The sequence below is a fragment of the Periplaneta americana genome, chromosome 12 (assembly GCF_040183065.1).
Source record: "Periplaneta americana isolate PAMFEO1 chromosome 12, P.americana_PAMFEO1_priV1, whole genome shotgun sequence".
NCBI lineage: Eukaryota > Metazoa > Arthropoda > Insecta > Blattodea > Blattidae > Periplaneta > Periplaneta americana.
This window is the reverse complement of record NC_091128.1, coordinates 2,899,607-2,925,914: the sequence shown is the minus strand read 5'-3', so window position 1 is coordinate 2,925,914 and position 26,308 is coordinate 2,899,607. Positions and strand designations below refer to the sequence as shown.

The following is a 26,308-nucleotide window of genomic DNA, read 5'->3' as shown; positions in this document are numbered from 1 at the left end:
GGGGAGCTCTATTTGCCACACACATCGCCTTTGTTGTCATTACACATACAGCAGAGTTATGGCAGTGAGAATGTTGGCGGCATGGAATAGCCTTGGTATTCTTTTTTAATCATGACTTGAATCAAGTTTCTTCATGGGCAAATGAGTTCGGACTTAGTTTAAATGCTAGTAAGTCACAAGCTATAATAATTGGACATAAGAGACTACTGAACACAATGAACAACAGACATATCCCAATTATTACAGTAAATAACGCCACTAGTCCGTGCCATTCTGTCATCAGAAACCTTGGCATTTTCTTGGACGAATATTAAAATTGGGAATCCCAAATAAAGAAAATATCCAAGAGAGTGTGCTATACCATGCATTCTCTTAACCCATTCAGAAACTTCCTCCCACCAGAATTAAAACAGACTTTAATGCAAACCCTTGTGCTACCACTGTTTGACTATTGCGACATAATACTTACAGACTTGACAACTGACCTTTCGAACAAGCTGCAGCGTGTGCACAATATGTGTGTCAGATTCATCAGCAATGCTCACAAATTTGACCATATTACACCCTCGTTCAAATCTTTATCCTGGCTGCAACCCTAGATCATATATGTAACAGATATGTCGGGGTTATAGGCTTTGAGGTTAACAACTTTTGTCAGGTTTACTACGCTGCCATCTAGTTGTTACATAAGGAGTCACGTCTTAATACTCATTTGAATTGCATTAGCGACTGTGCTGCCATCTCGTGTTCGTTTACGGCGGATGGGTGGCGATCCTGGCGGTTGTTCTCTTCAAAGTGCTGCCGATTTTAACATAGCGAGGAGTTATCTGTTATATATATGATCTAGGCTGCAACTTAGTAACCGTAGAACACTTCATTCACTGTCTCTTCTGTTTTGAGTTCTCCACACTTCTATTTAAAATTATCTTCGTTCCCGGTTTAACTACTTATCCTCCAATCACAATCTAAACACCAGGTCACAGGAGAGCCAAATCCTATAGAACATCCCACTGTCTCAGTCCCCTGTGAATGGAATTTTCTACCTCAGAAGATTAGGGGCTGCCAGACAATAACCACTTTCAAGAAAAGGCTAAATGATTTCTTATGGGCGCATTCAAATTTAAGTTATAATTGAATCAGTCATTTCAAAAAGGTCATGAGTCAAGAAACTGAAATTTTACAGGAGAAAGAAAAAACTACCTACAGCGTAAACTACCTAATTTTTAATTCTCATACGACTGTCAATGATTAAAACATTTTCGAGGAAAATATTGCATTATATATTTTTCATTTAACATTTTTTGTTTGGCATAAAACACATTTTCAAAATCAATGACTCATGACCTTTTTGCAATGAACATTCACATTTTACCAATTAATAAAATATATTTTTAGCAAATAATGTTCTAATTACATAAATTGTTTAATGCACTAATTGCAATGAATGAGAACACTTATGTGTACTATTTTCATATTATGCAGGGTGATTCACAAGGATTTACCGTCCTTTACGGAGGTTATTTCTGAAGACATTTTGAACAAAAAAAAATGTAATATAATCATAGTTCCTATTCTCAATATTTTCAGAGTTACACTAATTTAAATTTGTTTGTAAAATATGTTTTTTCTTTAGTTTGAAAGTAAAAGAATAATACAAATAGAGAATGAACCATTCAGAAGTAGCAGTTCTTTAATTGGCAAGTTTTATGAAGCTAAAAATGTGCTGTGAAGTCCTTAGTTGCTTCGTACAGACATCTTTTTCTATTTTTAACTAAAAAATTACATAATTCTAACGCACTTATCACAGCAGTTATTACAAATCACACCATTTCCACCGACTTAATTATTTGCAATTCAATTTTGCATCCTAATTTACAGTCTTGGAGAGTTTGCAACACATTTTAAAAAATGTCATCGCACACTTGTAAACGGCACTCGTCATGCTATGTAACTGCATACGGCTATCTTTGAGTTCCATAGCGCTCGCGCTGGCTGCTGACTGCATGCTGACCAAGATCACTCCTTCACAGAAATGCGTTCCAATAACGAAACGTAAATCTGTAAATATTGAGAATAGGACCCATGTTTATATGATATTTTTTGCTTAGAATGTCTTCGGAAATAAGCTCTGTAAAGGACGGTAAATTCTCGTGAATCACCCTGTATAGCTGTATTTTATTTAGAACAAGAATGAACTCTAATGAAAATCTACACACTTTGGATAGAAGATAGATTGAGAAAGTAGTTGTTTGTTTGTTTGTTTGTTTTTAGTCCTCCTGATCATTTTCAACTTCTTTTCCTCCTTGTCTTCGCCTTTCCTGAAGTTGACCGTAAAACTCTATATACTCAGCTGGAATATATGTACTTCTTCACCTTAAGAATGTTCCCATTTTTTTTTTCATTGATAGGCATCTGTTTTAATGGGTAAGCCAACTCTGTAGGAAGTACAGGATTCTTGTTGTAACTGTGAAAGAGATTGAATTTCTCTTTGCCGGCACCATCGATGAACTGTTAACTTTTTACTTGACCAGGGCAGCTTGAGTTGTATTCAAACGCCATCCACTTAGAAGGAGAAAAAGACATTTTATGTGTCTTGGGAATTTTTCCCATACTTGATCAGAAAGAAAAGTCTTCTTGTAATAAATAGACCAACATAGCTGAAGTCCAGTACAGGCACAGCATCAGTGGTTTCTCCTGAGAACTTACAGACACCTTTTTAATCATAACATATAACTTTTTATCAGTTTCTTTACAGTCCCAGAATCCCTGTCGTTTGGTAGGAAGCTGTGACCTCTTATTGGAAAGAGTAACGTTATATAATTTGTAATCACTTTGTTGTTACAGTGGATAAACAAAAGCGGATCATTGTGTTGTTTTTATTTTGACCGGTGCACCTGTCAGACAATAATAGATGCAGCTCAGTTATATTCTGTGGAATATGTTGTTGTTGTTTTCTAATGCCAGGCGTTTGACAGTAAAGTCATTTGACCTCTTGCACTCCAATATTTTATTCTGTGGAATATGCTTCTGGATGTAATGAAACAAAAATGAACATACGTCATTTTCACCTTTGTGTGCTTCTTCTTCATGATATACATAAAAATGTTCTATATAGGAATATTTGGCAGCGGCAAATTTTGCCTAAAATCAAAAGTCAATCCACAAACATTATTCCCTTTTAGAATAAGTTCAGAAATTGTATTAATATTGGCATACAATTTTTCGGACTTTCTACGGTGAATCCTCAATTCTGCTATTGCAGCTTGCTTGACAGACTGCAAGATGAGAACTGCGTATTTTAGCTGGTAAAACTTGAAGAATCGGATTCTGACATCTATCCATAACAAAATCTTACCTTCAGATATAAGTATTAAAGTTGAAATTAAAAGGATACAGGAAACACTATTAACCCATTATATCCCAACATATGAAATATCATACGAGAAATACGTAATTTTGTTTATTCAATTAACAATGTAAATATTGTTTGTTATGAGGGTTTTATCTGTTATTATTATACAAAAATGTTTGAATTTACCACACAGAAAGTTTCACCTTTTGTGAAACTGTCTTTTGCCCTTTAGTACAGTAGACAACATCAAGATGTCAATCAATGGAAGCAAAAACGCACCAAGGTAAACAATTTTGGCTTTATTTTATATAATACTGCAATTTTCTTGCTTTCTTATGTGATAATATAAAGAATGATCTTTATTGCTTCTATAATCCCATTATTGACAGATAGCTCCATTACATTATTGTAGTAGGACAAGTTGAATTGTTGTGTATGATAAATCATACGTTGGGAAGTAACGAGTTTCGTATTGTTTTAGGGTTCTGGAAACCAGTGAAGATATTATTTTAATTTTATTGGGTTATTTTACGACGCTTTATCAACATCTCCGGTTATTTAGCGTCTGAATGAGATGAAGGTGATAATGCCAGTGAAATGAGTCCGGGATCCAGCACCGAAAGTTACCCAGCATTTGCTCATATTGGGTTGAGGGAAAACCCCGGACAAATCCTCAACCAGGTAACTTGCCCTGACTGGGAATCGAACCCAGGTCACCTGGTTTCACTGCTAGACGTGCTAACCGCTATTCCACAGGTGTGGACACCAGTGAAGAGATATTTAGTGTATTAGAAGAATTTGGATGGGAATGATGAAGTAGCGCAAGACATAAGAAAAGTACCTCAGAGTAATTGGTTCTTGTACCACCATGTGATTGTATAGATAGCGACCAAGATGATGCTGGAAATGACCAGGAGGGGAGGAAGCACATTTTATAGATTTATGGAGAGGTGATCTGAGTCAGGAAATGGAGGTGCAATCTGTATTTGATAATTTTTCCAAGGTACTGAAACTTTGTACAGATAAAGAAGATTCACTTTCAGGTCATAACGAAACATAAGGAACAAAAACCAAAAGTAGTGTACACAAAAGACCTAAGAAAGTAAAAGTAGATGAAGTTCAGAGAAAATATACTGAAAAAATTTGGATTCTAATAATAGTATTGCAAAAATACCTGATTCCATTCCTATATACTGTATATAAGTAGTTTACACAATAAGGCCGCATCTATTGATATATTCAGACATATAATTGATGCAATTGTTGAACACATTGTTAGAGAAAGTGTAAAATATGCATGAAGAAAGAGTTTCATGATCCAGTTGCCCTCAGAAGATGTATACAAATACAAAGCAATTTTGCTTTTATCTGGATACTGAAAATTATGCATCGTCGTATGTACCTACTGGTAGAGACGACCTGACACCAACAATGCTCTTGCGAGCAACGCAATGTAAAGAAATTCCTTCAATCAGATACATAGATGTTTTCACTTGAATGGTAACAATACCAGAAGACGAAATATATAAGATCCGGCCACTTATTTACACATCTCAATGATAAATTTGGAAGCTTCATTGTCTCACTAGGGAATAAATTCTCTCTGGACGGACCTATGGAACCATACTATGGGCATCACTCCATGAAACAATTTATTCGTGGAAAGTCCATTCGGTATGGATACAAGTTGGTATCTTGTTCATCTACGGGTTACCTCGTTAGTTTTCAACCCTATACTGGTGCAAGTGATAGAGAAGAAGGCAAAACACTTGGAACTGCTATTACCGAAAGACTATAATATATTGAATTCCTTCCTCAGAAATGTACAGTTTATATTGACAGGTACTTCAATTCTCTTCCTCTTCTCAAAACCATGTCAGAAAATGGTATCAACTGCATAGGAACTACACGTAATGATAGATTGGAGAAAGCTCCATTACACGATATGAAGAGAGATCCCAGAGGTTCACACCACGCACTACAAGATGACAGAAATTGGATAACACTTATCAAGTGGCATGGCAACAGTGTGGTTACTGTAGCTACCAACATAGGCAATGACAATGTCCTGGGACTAGGAAAATGTTCTCGAGGGAGTAAAAATCAAAAGAAGTGTGGAAAGTGTTCTAAGTTTCGATTTGTGAGATGTAATGTTGGTTTACATGCAAAGAACAGTTTCCTGCAATACCATTTGCGATAACAATATATTTGCTAACACGAAAAAGTGCCATTGTTTACAAAATGTATCACTTATTATTGTTATTAGTACATATGTAGTGTAAAACACATAAAACATCACGTGTAGCAATGTTTACTCATATGAACAGAAAATTTATTTGTACTACACACCAATGCCCAGCGTATGATTTTTCATACGGCTCAAAAAAACACATGTAACATACATTATTCTCAAAATAAAAACATTATATGTGATAAGTGATCTAAAGGCATACTAGAACTCAAATTTAGTACAAAAATTCATAAATATTTTATTTCGGGATATAATGGGTTAATTCCCGCGAATGAACATTTTGAATATAGACTACAGATTTAAAGTCAGTCATTGCAAAAAGGTCACAAGTCAAAGACTCGTGACCTTTCTGCAAGAAGTGGAAATTTCAAGCATCGATTTCAGCACTGTTTGAAAGTATATTCATGATCTTCTTACGTAGACTGGTCAGGCTACCCCTACATCTCAATGTTCAATGCATAACTCATTTTCGTAAAAAAGTTGACTCATGACCTTTTTGCAATGACCGAATCAATTGCGATCGAGTTTAATAATTTAATTTAATTTAGGTATGACTATTATTATTATTATTATTATTATTATTATTATTATTATTACATAATTATTTTATTGGTGTTGTGAAGATAAAAAGAATTGCCATTGTATTATATTAATTATGTATATTGTCTTGTTTAAATTACATAAGTTAGGTGTTCATGAGTGAGATAGTTATATACAACAGAAGTAATTTAATACAGTTATATGAACACTTTTTAATGACTGAATAAAATTAATAAAATTGGTTAAAACCAGACATGTTTCGGAGGAATGCTCCTCCATCTTCAGTGGTGGTACCACGACGCTGACTGAGTCTTCCTTAAGCTACGTTACGCGGTCGAACATCTGTACCAGCGTCGTGTATTAAATTACTTCTATTGTATATAACTATATTGTCTTGTATTGTAGTATTGTATTGCTTTGAATTGTATTGTATTGTACTGTATTGAATTGTATTGTAGTAATTATGGGTATATTCATAGCAATGTAGTAGTTTTCTTGGTTGAGTGGAAGGCCTTAACTCTGCCAGTTAAAATAAACCATTATTATTATTATTATTATTATTATTGCTATTATTATTATTATTATTATTATTAATATTGTTATTGTTGTTATTATTATTATTATTATTATTATTATTATTATTATTATTATTATTATTATTATTTTCATCAGCTTGTGGTCGAGATTCATATTTTCATGCTATCGTAACCGAAGCAAGTCAAGTGGGAATACAAGACCGCATCCTGTTCCTCGATATGGCCATTATTTCCAGAGATTAGAGACTGAAATATTTTAGGTACTAAAAAACTAAGTCTATAAAAAAGTGCAATGGATTTGCTCCATTCTCGCCACCATAACTCTGCCATATATATAGTGAGAACAAAGCTGATAAGTGCAGTGAATAGAGCTCTTCGAACTCTGTCTGCAGCGTAAAGGGAAACTCTCTGTCCCCAGGCATATGGACGATAGAGGCCGGCAAAATTTGTGCTATTCTGTGTCTTGGTCAATCTATAATTGGGAGTTTATAAATTCGTTCTCGTTCCAATATAACCATGAACATCATGAACACTCATATAACTAGGTTCTTTAGATGAACATTCTAGTTCAATATTTATTTTTTATGAGGATATTTAAAATAATGCAGTATTAATGAGCTTGTAGACAAGTGAGTGATTCGTAATTGAATGCATGTTATCATTGTTCTGAATAAAAATTACCTTTAGTAATGTTAACGGTATAAATTATTACCATGTAGTGGCAAATACTTTGTCTACATGTTTTATTCTTTTTTTTTTTGCAAGAATATTGTTTAAAAATAAAATAAAGCAGATTAAATAAGTTGTTGTTTTCTAATGCCAGGTGTTTTGACAATAAAGTCATTTGACCTCTTGCACTCCAATATTTTTCAAAGATATTATCATGAAGCACAGATTTTGAGGTGTTCCGAATCCATTTCTTGGTTTGAGTTGCACAATGGGCAGTTAGGGGACTGATATATTTCAATTCTATGCAGGTGTTTGGCCAAACAATCATAGCCTGTTCCCAATCTAAATGCAGCTACAGACGAGTTTCGTGGTAAATCGGGAATTAACAGAGAGAAGGAAGGGGCTACTCATGAATTAGCACTGATCAGCTTGATGAGTTAATGACTGATTTTGGTATAATTTTCCTCTATTCAATACCTAATTCCCTCTTTACCCTTTCCTATCCAGTCCTCTGACTGAACTCTTACTTTCTTTGACCGTGACGGCATTAGAGCATTCGAGGCCTAGGGGTTCATTTCCCTTTCCTTCCTCCTCTTTCTACTTTGCTGTTCCTAGTGCTGACCTGCTATGGCACTAAAATCGTCCTCCAGTGGCTTAAGAAGGGAAAGCTGGTGATGAACAAGATCTCCCAGCTAGGTCCAATGGACCCGTCGACCAACAACAGGTGTGGTCCTTCAGATATTCTGGGGGTTGTGTGTGAATGAAGTAGCCACCAAAACGTTAAAATATGGCGTTCACTTAAATCGGCTACAACTTGCCATTTTCACTCCTATATGAAATGAGTACCATTAAGGTAAAATTATCCGGAGGTAAAATAGTCCTCCATTATCGGATCTCCAGGCGGGGACTACTTTAATGGTAGGTACAGAATCAACTAAACATCTTACAATGGAATGCTGGTGGTATAACATCAGCCAAGAAGACTGAACTAGACTAAATAAGCTAAAAAGAATGATTAGTCTGTTTATGTTCTAAAATTATATACTGCCAGATAAGAGACAACGAATTAGAGTTGAAATGTCTGTAATAGTTATGTTTGACATTTTTTTTTTTTTTTTTTTTTGAGGAAATCTCGTGCAGTAAAGAATGTAGAAAATTTCATATATACAATTGACAAATTATTAAGTTCACTTACTAGAACAACAACATTATTCTGTACTTGAGCAATCAGGCTTTCATAAAAAGTATTTTGGGACAGATTTTGCCTCGCATAATGGTTTTTTTAATAAATGGTAAAATATGTGACTCACAGATATAATAATTTATTATAATTATAATAATTTATTTAATCTGACAGGATTAAGGCCATAAGGCCTTCTCTTCCATCCTACCAGATAGCACATATAAATACAAAAAAGAAATACAAACACTGATGAAAATGATACAACTTAAGTTAAAGCCCTATAGAGGGTCAACAGAGTCAAAAGTACATTATAGTGCTCTCATCGAGCTAATACAACGAAAAGAAAGAAAACAGAGATAGCAATGATGATATTGATAACTGACAATAATAATAATAATAATAATAATAATAATAATAATAATAATAATAATAATAAATACATTACATATTAATTTTCAATTTTACAACAGCATAGTTACAATATTTACTATATGTCATGGGTTAAGGTGAAGTTGCGCAACCTGACATGTGTTCAACAAACAATTCCACGAACTAGAATATGATTTTTTAATTTAAATTTGAATTTTGATATTGTCCGACAGTCTCTGACGTGGACAGGGAGAGAATTCCAGAGGCGTGGAATAGATATGCTGAAAGATGATGAGTAGAAGGATGTTCTGTGCAGAGGAATAGAGAGAAGGTAGATGTTCCGGGTTCGAGGTAGTGAAAGGTAAACAAAACGAGATGCTAGGTAAGAGGGTGTGGAGGTGTGGATGATTTTAAATAGTAATAAGAGAGAGTTGAAGAATCTTCTTTCTTTAAGTGGACTCCAAGACAACAATTCTAGTGACGGTGTTACATGATCGAATTTTCTAATGTTACAAACGAAACGAACGCAGATATTGTGAACACGCTGTAGTCTATGGGCAAGATCAGTATTTAGGTTCGTGAATAAAGAATCGCAATAATCGAAGTGGGGCATCACTAAAGTTTGGATCAGGTTCTTTTTAAGGCTGAGAGGTAAAACATTGGTTAAGTGTTTGAGGGAATGAATTATGGAAAAAGTTTTCTTACATATGTAGGTCACTTGACTTTGAAAATTTAAATTTGAATCTAAATATACCCCTAAATTTTTTACTGTCTTACTATATGTAATTGTAGTATTATTTTTTTTTTGTATTTGATACAGTGGCTAGATCTATTTTGTTTAATGCTCGTTGGTGGCCCATTATTATAGCTTGTGATTTGTCTGGGTTTAGTCTAAGTCCAAATTTTTGCGCCCATTGAGCTACAGATGCTAGATCTTCATTAATTCTGATCAAAGAGTCATTGATTGTACAAATTCGGGAATGAATGTAAAGTTGTAAGTCGTCAGACAGATATAAAAATAATTCTTAATATGATAGTTGTAGAAACAAATATTTCTGTACAAATCAGGACAGCAAGGCACATCCAAGACCAATTTGTTATAGAAATGCTTTTTTCATGACACTCCTATTTCCCCTGGCATAATAGCAATACATCTTCGTAAATGAAGTACAGTCACAAAGTCGTAGGCCTGCTACACTATGGTATGTTATTTTTGGCTTTGTCTATCGTTGCAGGTGGTGAAGCTGAAGGAGATCACTGTCATAATCACAGGTTTTGTTGGCATCTCCATCTTCCTGCAGTGGATGTCTTGTGGACACTTCCTGGTAGGGAATCTAGGCTAGTTCACTGGAGAAGAGACAGTGAAAGGTATGTTATTTTTAAGGAGCGGATATTTATGAAATGGCATTATTTTTCTTTTAACTTCTTCTTATCTTCAAGTATTTATGCTTATTGCCTGTTACACCCCTATTTGCTGGTCTATCCAGCGTTTCCTTGGACGGCCTAAACTTCTTCTTCCCTTTGGCTTGTATTCCATTATTTGTTTCGGAATACGGTTACAGTCTACTATATACAGTCACGAAGCTTGGGGTGATTTTTTGCATTTCTCACGATAGTTGCTAGCCGCTTGGAGTGCTGTGAGTACTAGGAGCAATAGACTGTGTCACTGCCATCGTGATCTAATGCAGGCCGTAAGGCAGACCATGTGACTTGCTTAACCCAATCACGAAGGGCGGCGTTTCAACCATATAAATTAGTTGGAATGCATAAAGAGTAACATATATTTCCCTAAAATGTAGTGTAATTGCATTAATAAAATTTAAAACAATGATTAGGAGACACTTCAGACATAATTCCTTGTGAGTTAAGGTGTAATATTATTTTTGGTGTGAAAATTACGTTGTTCGTATGTGTAATACCTGCCTTTATTTCGATTAAATATTGCGAAATTCTTGTGCATTCATTTATGCACGATTCAATAATTTTGAGTTGCACTGCACGAATTTAGATATGTTGAAATTATAGGTTATGTTTACTGTACCAATTGCCCATTTCTGTCTAATTTTAGCGGTCTCCAATGCCCTGCCACTACATATGTATGTTATATCACATGGAAAGTATAGGTTATGTTTACTATATTTAACTTATATTCCTATATTCGCAATTATTCATTATAATTAAACATAATGTCATGTATGACACCCATCACATTCTATTTGCCTGTATTTTAATACTACAATTGAGTACTGAATTATTGTATTTATCTACTACCTAAGAGACGAAGTAACACAATCGTACGTACACTAATTTCATAGGAGTGATATAGTAAATTTTCTGTCTACAATTAAGGAAATGTGCTAAATTAAAATCACAATATAAATTCGTTTTTATTGAACCTCAAAATAGCTTCCATTCTAAACTTAAAATGTTGATGCGAACAGATTATGTTAACGCGTAAAATTCTCTTCACATTAAAATAACACAGTTTTGTAATTATTTCTGCAACATATTATGCAACAAGAAGTAAACGGAACTTATGGACACATTACACTAAATAAAACTTAGCAATGATACGCAATAAAGTTATAATATAATATTTCACTGAGCTACATACACTGAAATAGAATACCCGAACATACATTACGGCCTGGTCTAGATCGAAAAGGCATTGACTGTGCCGTATTTCGCTTTGTTGTGAAAAGTTGTGTAAACTGTAAATGGCTAAAATACAATAATAAATGTAACACAAGAAAGTTCTTATCTTACATATTCCGAAGTGATACAGTGTTAAAAATTGTGTAATCAAGATGTACAATAATTTGAATAATAATATGGGACAAGGAGACGTTTGTGGTACTATAAATATTGTAAGAAAAAGAGGTCAGATTTATCCTTCTTCTGAAAAATCCAGGAAGGTGAGTTTATAAAATATAATATATACTTTATGAAAATAATATATAAATCTTATGTATTTCACATTTCAATAGTGGAAGGAAGGTGTTAATTTTTTCAAAAGAATACGATATCGAAAGTACAATACATTTTATTGTCTGCTGGGGAAAGGGTCTGTGATGAGGCGATAGTAGTGATCCTGGTGATTAGCAACTATCTATGGATGCATTTTTCAACTGTCTATGTTTGCATATTTAGTAAGTATGGAGCTTCGTGACTGTATATACTAGACTGTGATATGGTCATTATTCATTCTTTGAACATGCTGTGACCAAGAATTTCTATATTCTTCTACTTTCTTTATTAAGTTTTCAGCATTCAGTTCCTTTCTAATATCTGTATTCCTTTTCCTATCCGTTAAACTATATTCAACCGTTGCTCTTAGGAATCTCATTTCTGCTGCCTGCAATCTAGCTATACCTCTCTTCGTCATGGTCCATGTCTCGCTGCCGTATGAGCATGTTGGTATCGCTATCACTGTATAAAACTTCATTATAGTTTCCTCCTTACTTTTCGTTTAAGTGTTGTGCCGTTCATTTTATTAAATTTTGCAATTTTTCCGTTAATGTCAATTTCACCATGGTAAGATATATCACATCCCAAGAAAGTGAAGCGGTGAATCTGTTCAATAGGAGTGTTATTAATGACTATCTTGGATCTTACAGGATTTATACCTTTGAATCCCATTACTTTAGTTTTTGATGTCGATATTTTAAAATTATATGTTTCAACTATTTTTTTAAATTCATGTACCGCTTTCTGTAAATTATTCTCATTATTGGCGATGATTACTTGGTCATCCGCATATAATATAAACATTATACTTTTTCTCGTTATGTCAAAATTCTTTTAACTTTTATGCAATAATTCATTTTATGTTGAAACAAAACGAAATATGTAACATTTGTGTTTAATTTTATTTATTTATTTATTAACAGAGAGGGTTTGGAATTGAACGGGTTACATCAGCGTCTTGTCTATGCGGTTGACGTGAATATGTTAGGAGAAAATCCACAAACGATTAGGGAAAACACGGAATTTTACTTGAAGCAAGTAAAGAGATAGGTTTAGAAGTAAATCCCGAAAATCTCGTGACGGGAATATTGTACGAAATGGAAATATAAAAATTGAAAATTTATCTTTTGAAGAGGTGGAAAAATTCAAATATCTGGGAGCATCAATAACAAATATAAATGATACTCGGGAGGAAATTAAACATAGAATAAATATGGGAAATGCCTGTTATTATTCGGTTGAGAAGCTTTTATCATCCAGTCTGCTGTCAAAAAATTTGAAAGTTAGAATTTATAAAACAGTTATATTACTGGTTGTTCTCTATAGTTGTGAAACTTGGACTCTCACTTTGAGAGAGGAACATAGGTTAAGGGTGTTTGAGAATAAGGTGCTTCAGAAAATATTTGGGGCTAAGAGGGATGAAGTTACAGGAGAATGGAGAAAGTTACACAACTTAGAACTGCATGCATTGTATTCTTCACCTGACATAATTAGGAACATTAAATCCAGACGTTTGAGGGGCAGGGCATGTAGCACGTATGGGCGAATCTAGAAATGCATATAGAGTGTTAGTTGGGAGGCTGGAGGGAAAAAGACCTTTGGGGAGGCCGAGACGTAGATGGGAAGATAATATTAAAATGGATTTGAGGGAGGTGGGATATGATGATAGAGACTGGATTAATGTTGCTCAGGATAGGGACCTATGGCGGGCTTATGTGAGGGCGGCAATGAACTTCCGGGTTCCTTAAAAGCCAGTAAGTAAGTATTTATTTGTTTTTTAAATTTTCCAATAGGTAATTTTTTCATTCTATGGTCCATTAAAAATATTTTTCTTCAGTTCTTATAGATTTTTTATAGAATTTTTTCAAATTTCATTTAATTTTCTTGCAGTCTTACGTACAAATCATAGTTGCTGCTTCTATACTGCAAAAATATTTTATTTGCTAAGGAAACTGACCTTGAGTAGGTGGTGATAATGCTGTGATAAGCTGACAAAGAATGTGGCGGTGGTAGATTTTATATGTTAATTTGTTTTTATCAGTAATTTAAAATGGCTCATAATTAAAATTTATATAATAGAAACATCAATACTGTATACATAACGTGTAATAATAATATTGTTGGCAAAAGTAGAAAACCTCTGAAATCATAAGAATGTTCTCAGGACTTACAATGTTTTCCACTTTGCCAACAATTATGTTGTACATGCATTGATCCAATACAGTTTATATTCAAATGAAATAAATATTGAAACCATCGATGAAGTTATATTTTATGCCAATGCAAGTAATGAGAAATAATGATTTAAAATCGTATTAAAGCAGGATTTTATCCTTCTTATATATCACCATTTTCACACATACATACCTCAGCCTAAAGAAGAAATAAAAACTTCTGTAGAACGTTTTGTGATTTTCGTTACTAGAATAAATACTAGTTTAAAAATGAGGTGCTATTCTATGTTGCAGTATAGATTACAATCATGATCATCTATAAATTTGTAATAATACAATAAAAACAGACACAAGGTCTTATTTTGATTTCTTTTGTAAACCATATGCTTTTGTTTGTGTTCATTATCACTCCATATATAGTCACTTGCCTGTATTTTATTAACTTTTATGATAATTTTATTATAAGTTTGGCATTTTAATGTAAATGTAATAACGTTTTTTTGTAATTATTAATGTAATTTTAAGGCACAGACATCCAACTTCTACTTATTTTGTATTTATACACAAGTGTGTAGGATCTTTATTTTGCAATTAATTTCTTTCCTTCATTTGATTGTTTCTCATACTTTTCTGCTGTGCCTTCCAGTGTCTCAGTTCCTGGATGAGGAGGTACAAATTGACAAAACCAGTCTGAATTATAAGTGTGGACCATCTCTGACGCTGGGTACGGCACTCTGAACCTTCAAGCTGGAGGACTTAATCTGCACCACATTTGCTCTCTGTGGAACAACATATGAAATCTTCCTCATTAGTAAGTGTATAGAGATCTTAAGTACTCTTAGGAAGCCTCCTTTTTAGTTGCTTGGTAAGAAGTATTGCTGAACTTGGTACACTTGAGATTTTCCAATTAACTGTTCTCAGATTGCTTATCTCATGTGGACAGCATAAGCCAAGGCTTCTATACATTCAATAGGTTATCTCAGTTTTCATTAGCCAATCAAATAACTAGTTGGCTGGTGATGCGCGAAGAGTCCATGCTGATTGGTCCTTTATTTTCAAATTGATCAGCGTACATTTTAAACATAATCACCTCAAATAAAAACATTACAAGGGGTATAAACCAAGTGTGTATGTGTCATGAAACAAAATAAATACGTTGAAAGTGTTTATACCGTGTATATAAGCTGTACTTACACTTGTCACTGCATTATTTTTCTGTATTTCTTAACAATTCGTCTGCTCTCAGTGTCTGTCGTCCGTTTTCGTCTGCTAGTTTCCAGTCTTGTGTTTACATACTTGAGTCGTATAAAGAACCTAGTTTTGACTGTACAATCAACAATAAAATTTCACGTGGAACGTTATGTACGAACATTGCCACATATTCTTTGGTTCTTTTTATAATATTCCGCCCCTTTTTAATCGTGTTCTTGCCATGATACTCATTGTAGAATTTTTCAGTATTATTGAAACAACTTACCCATGCTGGTGATGGCATGGTTAAACCTTCAAAAGAAAGAATAATATACTAAAATTAAAGAGGGCCGAGATGGTGGTGTTTTTGTTTTAAATGGATATTTATAAAAAATCTAACATTGATTGATGTTAATACCTCATTCTAAAGTTTGGGAAAAGGCGCATGTACCGGTAGGCCTAATGAAATGTCAACAACACGTTCATTTACAAAAATTATTATAACTCAACAATGAACTGTCACTGGAGGCTATTATGATTAACCCACTGATTATGGCATAATGACAAAATGTCATAAATCGTTAATATAAAATCAATATAATGAGAATTATAGTGAAAAAACATCACTGGTATCAGTCGTTAACCCTCCACCCCTTTGGTATGCAACTGTTAGTATTAGTAGTAGTATTAGTAGTTAGTATTTTTTATATAAGTAGGTTAACATAGATGAACCATTATATAAAGCTGGTATTAACATAGGCTACTTATATAGACCTATGTGAGATATTTAAACTTACCTGTAAGCTTTAACATTGTCGGTCGTTTCGGCTTTATTTTCATTAAAGCTGCTCGAAAATCAGGAAAAAAATCGTCATCTTTAAAATGATCAGAGCATAATCTGCTTGCATCAGGATTGAATTTATCCTGTATTTTGCACGCAATTACCCACTTTTTTTTTTTTTTTTTTTTTCAAATTTCTAAATCTTTAGGAATGGTAAAGAGAAACTCTTTATTTTTATCGTTAGAATTGTTGCATACAGCAACAGCACACCTTTGACCTGGCATAATGCATTCAAAACAACATAAACAAGAAAAAACACGAGATACTGCTTTGAATCATTTGAGCTTTGGCGCGCTTAGCTATCTTGTGACGTCAGAAGCGCCCTCCTTTCCCCGTCGATCCCTCGCCAACAAGCTCAATAATAATGCAACCTATGATAAGTTTAGAAGCCTTGATTTGCATTGTTCAAGACGGTATTGTGACGTGTTGAGCGATGAATGCGAATTCCATAGAGAATGAAAAAATGGAATAGCGTCAGTGAGTAGAAGCTGTAGACAAGAAAATTGATAGTACTTGTGTTGTAAGTATCTTCGATCTGACTTTAAATGTACAAATAGTCAACGGCCGCAAGGGAGTTTAAATATTCATATTTTATGTTTAAAACGTACTTTCAAGTTTTCTAAAGTAATTGATAAAACTACATAGCTACATTTTTATGATGCAGTTACGTATTGTATTAATGTTACTTGATTTTTATCAACAGTAATCTCACTAGAGGTTTGATTTATCTAGAGAAAATCAAAACTCGAGTGGGATTTAATTGACTATTACACAATTAGAAGAAATTATATAAAGATTAGAAGTAACGAAGTACTCTAATACAATAAAATATTGACTTACGAAAATACTGAACTGTCTTCAAATGTATTACTGTACCATTGTATTCCGCTAGATGGTTATAGTGTGTTATGATTAGCTCCAACGAGTTAGAAAGAGAAGGCTATAGAGTGGCCATGTTGTCCTGTACAGCGCTCTTTGCGGTGCCACCGCGAAACATGGCAGATCTGAGCTAAGCGCCCACCTTTGTAAAAATTCGTCTGCTTACAATGTTGTATAACGGAGGTAAGAAGTACAAAAAAACGAAGAAAAAACATGCCTGTTGTGTGTGCTGCATATAACTGCAATGTCAAAAGGAAAAAGACAACTGATATATCATATTTCATGTAAATTTTATGAAGTTAAGTCCATAGTTTTGTTATAAATGGTTCACTGGTAATGTACTTAAACTAAATACGGATAAAACCAATACAATTCCGTTTCAGACCCAGTGAAAAACAAATAGCAATACAATATTAAAACTGTATTTCGACACCGGCATCCTTTATCTCTGCTCCTTCTGCCCTTACTGCTTATACAAGAAGACGATGAGCTGTAGCTTATAAGAAGTAGGCCTATTTCGAAGACAAACGATTAATAAAATAAATGGTTCACTAGTAATAAAGTTAAACTAAATACGGATAAAACCGCTACAATTCCGTTTCAAACCTAGTAATAGCAATCAAATATTAAAATTGTATTTCGACACTCGCATCCAAAATAACGCAAAACTCTGGGGTATGTCGTATTGTTGTTAGTATTTTGACTGGAAGGATATGAAAGAACATAATTGAGCACCCACGTGCAATAATGGGGTAAGTATGAATATATTTAGTAACTACTTACCCCATTATCGTACGTGGGTGCTCAATTATACACTAATAATTATCTGTGGTGCCACAGCCCTTGAAAGGCTCAGACAGACCAGCCGGCTGTTGGCCTCACGTTCACATTTCGATAATAATTATACTTTACTGTAACAAAAAAATTGAAAGCGTGTTTTGTCATGTTTCACCCACGTTACAAGCTTGGAGGTAAAGGTTGTTTACTATAGATAGAGCCTACTTTCATTCTATATCTTATGGTATAGTAAATAGTTTTGCAACGTGTAGAGATTGGGAAAACAATTTAATAAAATCATCCGAATCATACTCGTTCATTTTATAGGCAATCTTGCAGGTCGCATTTAAAAGAACCTAGGAATATTAACATCTTCTTCAGTATATTTGCTAGGACTTCTTGTCATACTACATGACAATTTTGCTTAGGTTATTCTTTTAAGCATTCCTTCTAGGAATAGCTCAAGTGTTTTAAATTTAGCGTACATAAGTTTAGATTAAGTTCCTAGCACGTATTTGACGAAATACTAGGTTTTTCCACTTCAGTTTAACTGATTTATGCAAACGAAATTAAGACAGCTGACGATTCTAATGTCAGTTATCACCACGCCCACTTTGTTTTGGGCGCATAAGTTCATTACCGACGGTCGTTCAATTTTCTTCAAACATGGCGGCGCAATGACCACTCTATGTCTTTCTCTTTCTAACTCGTTGATTAGCTCACTGCCATCTGGATAGCTGTTTTCTTGTTATCAGCCTAGATCTAGGTTATCAGTCATGCCAACTCAAGAGGCCTATACATATAAGAGGAGTTCATAAGCCGGATTAAGTGTAATCTGTCAAGAAGCTTCTCTCAACTGCCAGAGGAGCGCCACAAGCAAGCAAAAAATTGCGGGAATTTCAAAAGACTTCTCTACACCTCCCCACTGTAGTAGTATTAGTATTACTATTTACAATTTCAATTTCAAGACTTTCACCGATAATTACTTAGAAATTCTCTGCACCTTGACGTAAATTATTTACAAGTTCTCTCCATTACATTACTATTTATATCAATGTTTGAAATGTAACCATCCCTACTAAAATTATTATTATTTTCTTTTTTTTTTTTTTTTTGTGGGAATAAAGATCTTGAGTCAACATCAACAGCATTTTCAGAACGTGATATGCCAGGAAGTGACGGTAGGAAAAGGGCTGTCAAATATGAAATGAATTAGACATGACCAACCAAATCTGTTGTGGTTAGAATGCATTAAATTTATTTAGGTAACAATATGTTTTTTATAAACATACAAGATATTTTGTTACAATTAACTTCCACTGTTTTATTGCAATACAGAAAAGATTTCATGATCCTAAGTTCACTATTAGTACAATAATATAATTAATATAATATAATTAACATCACAGGAAAGTGTACAAAAAATCATATGTATACTTAAGTCTGTTGGAAATCAGAGATTATTTCATGACAAAAAATTTAATGTCAGTTTATTTCATTTTCTTAAATGTCTAGATTTATTATTGTGTTATGAACAAAATAATTTGAAATCATCCTCAGTAGAAATCGGTGTCTGCAATGCTGTACTCTTATTGTCTTGTGCAAATAAATATTGATGTTTCAAATAAGCGGTTACAATGTGTTAAGTCTTGTGATAACATTGAAGGCACATACATTTTTTTAAGATTAACACTTAATAGCATTATGCCAGTTTGTTCGTAATTTTCTACATTAAATTCTAGACTGTGTATGGGAACATTGGAGAGCAAGAGAGTTGATGGGTTTATTGAAAAACTCAGCATTAGTTAACATTAAATTTTATATGTTACTGAACACTTTTAATAAGCTGCACTGATTAAAGAATTCATCCCAACCTATATCTAGCATCTACAATTGAATTTACTTCCTTTATGGTATGATTTGTCGTTTACCTTTGAAATATTCTATCTGCTAGTGTAACCGTCCTTGTGTTTAAATTATATGAAATGTTAGCTAGGATAATATAGTATCTTTCAAAGGCTTTGTTTAATGTGTCGAGAAGATGGCTCCTGTGATTGACACACAACCTTGGCCACAATCAGTATCACACAATAGCAACTGTATATGAGCATAGGCTTAATAATCAAAAAGCTTACATCTTGCTTGGGGTAAAGCCAGATCAACCATTTTATTCATCAAATGGTCAGATAATTGTGGATTTCTTTTACACAAACCATCTCTTAAAATGTACACGAAATATGTCGAAAAAGTATAACGTAATAGTTTACGACTAAAATAGCAAAATGGAAACATATAGGTCTATAGTATTCAAATTTGATAAAGATAACCAATTTCAGTTAACAAGAATTAATGATAAACATGTGTATGCAAGTGTATTGAGACTGATGACAGTAAGGACCACAGCATGCAGTAGCTGCAGACATTTCTTGCTAGCCAAGACTGACAGTACATACAGGAGATGCAATAGAGCAGAATTTGTAGGCAACATGGACAAGACATTTGATTCACTGAATGGAAGTACAGTTTTCGAGAATAGGAAGACAGTATGTGTGGCTGTGGAAGAAAAGTCTATGCATGTATCCATCTGAAATGAAATGGTGAATTTTTAGTACTGTCAAATTTATAAATAGTGAAAAACTATGCATGTGCCATCCACATCTGGTTGGATTTATGACTTAAATGGATCAAAATTACTGTAGGAAGTTGTTAAAAATGTACACTGATATGCATTTGCTCTTAATTTGGAGTATTAATCAAGATTACGTAGAGATTTACTTTTGCATAATTAGAAATAAGGATGGTAGAACAAGCCAGATAACTCTTCTTGCAATCATATCCAGTACAGTAATCGGGCATTGCTGCTCAAAATAATGTTATTTTCTAGTAACAAATGAAATTGTGAAAGAGGTTAATAGCTTGTGAGGGAATCTTTTAATTTCTCTGATGATGATAATGAGCTCGTGAATGCAAATGCATTGTAATGTGTTGCTGGTTATATTGCTAAACAGTGTGTTAATTGTCGTGCAGCTCTTGCAGACAATGAAAAATACAAGAGGGCATAACATGTATGTTCAAGGAATATGAAAAAGTTACCGAAGATCCTCAGTTGCCATCGACGTATTTATTAGAATGTAACATTGATGACCAAGATGTTTCATAATGGCTTAGAAAATCTGCTATCACAGAATGATGTAATAAAGCAATTTAACGAGCTTGATTCATGATAGTGTTAATTTTGATTTCTTTCATACTGTAACTATGACTGCAAAGATTATTTTTTTCTCACTATAATGTTAAATCAATGCAAGACTCAGAAAACTGAATGAAGAATGTCTTCTGATGTAAAAAAAAATAAGAAAACAAAAACCATCTGCACCAATAGATAAAATAGCATAAATATAATATGAAATTATATTATATGAGACTCCAGTTTATTGATGCAGAACTTTTTTCATTTTCTTTTCTTTCTTTTTTTTGTCATCACTTGGCAGTTTTTCATTCATTTTCCATAATCTTGCATGAATCAGCACTCATGTAAACAATGAAATCAAATATCTTTTACAATCAGAATTAGAAGTAGGTGCAAGAAAATCAGAACAAACTTCATCCTGAATAAGGCTAGTAAATCTCTGTACTACATCAGGCTTGAAAATCAGGTTTCCAAAGTTATTATCAAACTCATATGTCATATATTCAACACATTTAAGTAAATTCGCAGAATACTTTTTGAACATGTTTCGTGTACTTTTAATCAAGTGTGGAGTGTAAAGTGTGGAATGTAAAAAAAAAAAAAATGCCACAATTTTCCTGTCATTTACTGTAAAGGAGGGCTCATCTGTAGTAACTTCCAATAAATGATACGCTTTTTGATTGTTAGAGCCCTGATCACAAACAGTAGCTACTACTTTTAAACCAATGCTTCTCAGCTTCTCTATTGCTTTGCCAATGAGTTCAACTAATGTATTGCTAGGGGTGCTTGAATGTGCTAAGAAAGAGCCCGAATCTTGTTTGTAATTACTGCAAATACCTCTAACCATAAACAAAAGACCTTGGTTGGCTATTTTATCTGATGAATAATTGCTAGAATACCTCTCGAAGCCATCTACGATGTCTTCATTACTACTGTAGCACAAGTTTGCTTTTAAAGACATTTCATCCCACATAAGACAACACCATTTGTCAGTCTCAGTCATCTTACTACAGGCATTCCTTAGTATGTCAAATAGTTTATCACTAAAACCAACATCATTGATATACTTTTGCAATACTCTAAGCAATGTAGGCTTTGAAGGGAAATTTAATAACTTCCTAATCATCCTATAGGAACTTGGGCTCTGTAAATAAATGTTAAGAGCCTTTGTTTTCATTTCCGGTGACCACCGATTTCCTCTGTACACACCGTGCATCTGAAGAGATACAATTTCTTACCAGTTCACATAATGGTCCAGGACCCTTACTCTTTATACATGCAAGGGCAGTGTGTATCTTCGGTTCTTTCTGTGAAGTCTTGAGAACTCTTCCTCTCAGATGATGCAATTGTACTTGAAGGCTGCGAATCTTTCTCCTCTTCGGCGTTACTGTCAATCCCCCCATAGTCTCCGGAGCTCTTGAGCAGCCTCTTCCCACTCCACGTGACTTGGCCATGCAGAATCTGTATAAAACAAAACAACAGAAAATATATAATTATAAACTAACAGTAAGAGTAAGCAGGCCTATAACATCACGAATAGAGGTTGCAGTTATGGGGTCTGCTGAGCCCAATATGGGACTACTTATCTTTCCCTATAAATAACAATTACAGAATATCCAATTATGACAGAATTTATGAGCATAGTTCTGAAGCACTGAAATTGCATATTATTGGCTAACTTTAAAAATCTTGTAATTGCATTTCAGGAAATTGCACAAAAGAACAAAAGAATTTATTATTTTTATATCCCAGCTAAGAATTGTTATGCATTTGTTACATACAAACTGTTCAAGAATTTTCATACTAACGAGGTGTTATCAGCAGACGCATTCAACATTCCGGAAAATTTGGACTTGGTTTTAGAAGTAAGCCAATGATACCTAAAAAGTATATGATTAAATAAGTTACTTTGACTTGATGGAGATAGCCTGAACTTTGCAAGGTATGACTTCTCTATTCAGATGTGTGCGGAGGGTACTTGTGAAATACTTATCTTCAAAATGGTCCGCGCACACCCGAAAGTTGTTGTACAATTTCTTGGGCACTTTCGCCATTAGGTCTTCCCTGCCAATTGCTTCTAGCCATGTCTTGCATCTGAAATCAAAAACGAGGATAAAATATAAATATAAATGATGAGCGACACCATTTCGTGGTATTTTGTAAAATCACTCAGATAAGCTAGAAAATGAAAAAAAAAAAAAACCTGCTCCAATGACCTTAAAGGTAAAACACTAATTATTACTCCATTTGTAACGTATTTTTGGAGAAAAACACTCATCATTTACGATAACATTTTAATAGCGAAGCGGAAAAACTTGCAAGCTCCAAATTATAATTTAGAGGAACAGAAATAATGTCATTTTCAACGTTTTCCCGCTTAGCTATTCATTTGTAAAAATACGATGTGAATCAAAGAAATTTAAATGTAGGCCTAATAAAAAATTAATATTGTTAGCCTTTTCATATGACGAAAATTTGTAGTAAAACGGTGTACTACCGTGGCTTACTGCATCTGTTCTCTTCGATTTTCTACTTATCTGAGTGATTTTATAAAGTGATACGAAATGACGTGCATGTGATCATGGCGTATGTGATGTGTCATTCGTACTTTGCCGCACCACAGACGACAGAAAAAAAAATTACTTCAGTAAATAACCTCTAAAATTGTAGCAAACCAAGTAAATCAAACTTCAGTGTCGTGTGTGGCAAAGTACCGGAGTTTCAGTAAAAACAATAAACCGATAGATCCTTCTCTTGAAAAATATCTCCCACGTGTTATCGGGTACCTACTGTTAATTAGAGCAATACATATTACATAAATTAAATATATATAATACATTTAAATAATAAAGTGGGGAGTGTAAGGATATGTATAACTTTAATATTAGTATCCGGCAATTCATGCATTATGATGCACGTGGCTAGAAAAATCTACAATACATCAATTTAGTTTAAATGATAATATTAATACATTGTAAATGAAAATTCACCTTTCACTATCTCCCGATATTTTGAAGAAACATTGGCAAATTCTTCGGGTGGCTGTCCTTCCAATTCTTGCACTCGAAATATTTGCATTTAACATGTGATGGCATTTTGAGTAACTTCACAACACACCAAACAAATTCAAAATGTCTTCCTTCTTCCCTCTTGTGTTTTCCTTCGCCTTCCTTATTCAGGACTGACAACTTAAACCAAAAGCACGCATGCTCATTTTCCATTTCCTGGAGTTTGAATTCAGTGATGCAATGTTGGTAAGAAACGATGGTAGCGTTCGTAGTGCTGGTTGAATGAGTTAGCAGCGGTTAACAAGGAAAAGGATAGGACTGAATCCCTCTGTTATATTATTAGTCCTCTTGTGCCAACTATAGAATCTTCATTGAACTCTATGGAGATTACTAGTCAAGAATGCTTTGTTGATTCAATTTCACTTTTATTAAAACAGTTAATTCCACTTCAATTATCCGGATCCCAATAATCAACGTCACTTGACAAATGATTTTCAATAAATCTTGGTATTAAACAATCTGTGATAGGTGACTATCCATAATGTCACACAGCAGAAGCTATAACATAACCTAAATATAATAAACAAGTGTTTGAAAAGTTATAATTAGGAATGATGGAATAAGAAAAGTTTTAATAAAGGATGATGAAATAAAAAATAAACATGAATAATTTTAAAAGGAACAATTATTGAAAGTACAATTTTCAAATTTGAATGTTTTAGTGGTTGGTGGTTCAGTTGATGTTACAGTGGACGTGTGCGTAAAAGTGGAACTGGTTGATGTACAGCTGTCAAAAAAAAAAGTGGCCGCACTCGTGAACAGCGAATATTTTCAAAGTCCACTTCGGGTCGCGGCGATGTTACACGATGAATGTGCTTGTACAAGCAGTTCCCGAACTATGAAAGTGTTCCATGTCTGCGCCTCGTAGGCCAGCGGTAGAGTGCTTGTTTAGTGATTCAAAGGTTGTGGGTTCGGGCCTTCTTCAAGTTTTCATTTTATTTTTTAATCGTTCTTTAGCGATGTAAATGCTATTCAAATTATCATTTATATTCAGTTATCGTTCTTTATGGATATCACGTTATTTATATTTTGTTATCGTTCTTTAGAGATATGAATAAAATTCAAGTCATCATTTGTATTCTGTTATCGTTTTATAACGATATGAATAACAATTTTTATTATTGTATCTCCAATGGTGGTTAGCCCTATTTTACATATGTATGTTAGGGCTATAGTTTCATACACAAAAAAGATAAGCATAAAGAGAAATAGAAAAGAAAATTAAATTAGCTTACGCGATGTAAACAAAACATAAACAAACCGTAAATTAGGCATTGCGATTGCAAAATAAATATCAGGTATCAATTTGAAACATACAAAAACATTAACAACACACATACGTAACACTTCTATAACACAAATACGCAGCCTTCCGTACCATACATCATAAATTAATACACAATAGTCATACAAACACAATCAAACTATAATTACGACATTGCGACGACATCAAGCATCACATAACTAACTCACATACATAACAAATCAAGCATCCGTTACAACACATACACTTCAACATAGTAACCACACTTTTAAAAGTTACAAATTTGGCTCCAAGAAGAATAAATAGGACACTGTTACTAATTACTATTCTTCTACAATTTCTTAAATATATCTGTAATAAATCTGTGAAATTCCGATATGAATAATATTCACGTTTTTTATATTGTTATCGTTCTTTAGCGATATAGATAATATTCAAGTTATCATTTATATTCTGTTTTCCTTCATTAGCATTATAAAATAATATTCAAGTTATTTATATTGTTATTGTTCTTTCGCAATATAAATAATCTGTATTTTATGTAAGTAATTATTATAACACAAATAACCATCCTTCTTTGTAAAATAGGTTATTTTATTTAGATAATTAAATAAGTATTATATAATATCTTATTCGCGGGCTCAGAATGACAAGGTTCTATCTGACATTTTTAGCAAAACTGAGATTTTTGTTGTATAGAATTCTGCTACTTCGCAGCTATCTACCATATAAATTATATGTTGATATCTCAATTATTGTTCGTGATAAAGTTAGTTTGAAAAGGTTCTTATCTGCATTGATTTTATTAACAACCAAACTTTTAAAATGCTTTCCTGTAAAATTTACTAAACACTAGATAGAACCTTGTCATTCTGAACCCTCGTTATATTAATTAAACAAACCGATATTTATCATTTATATTGTTATCGTTCTTTAGTGATACTATATAAATAATATTCTAGTTATTTATATTGTAATCGTTCTTTAGCGATATAAATAACATAAATTTAATATTAGGTTTGGAAAAATCCAGTTGCATAATACTGGTATTAGTTTT

General features: G+C 33.5%; 1 long non-coding RNA gene across 3 annotated transcripts in view; it reads left to right on the top strand.

Moving 5' to 3' along the window:
- LOC138710120 (uncharacterized) overlaps positions 1-26,308 on the top strand; it is a 143,484-nt gene that overhangs the window by 17,882 nt on the left and 99,294 nt on the right. For all 3 annotated transcript variants that reach the window (XR_011335068.1, XR_011335067.1, XR_011335066.1), the window contains exons 4-5: positions 10,136-10,268; positions 14,688-14,852. This is a non-coding gene — a long non-coding RNA (uncharacterized lncRNA). The remainder of the gene's footprint in view (positions 1-10,135; positions 10,269-14,687; positions 14,853-26,308) is intronic.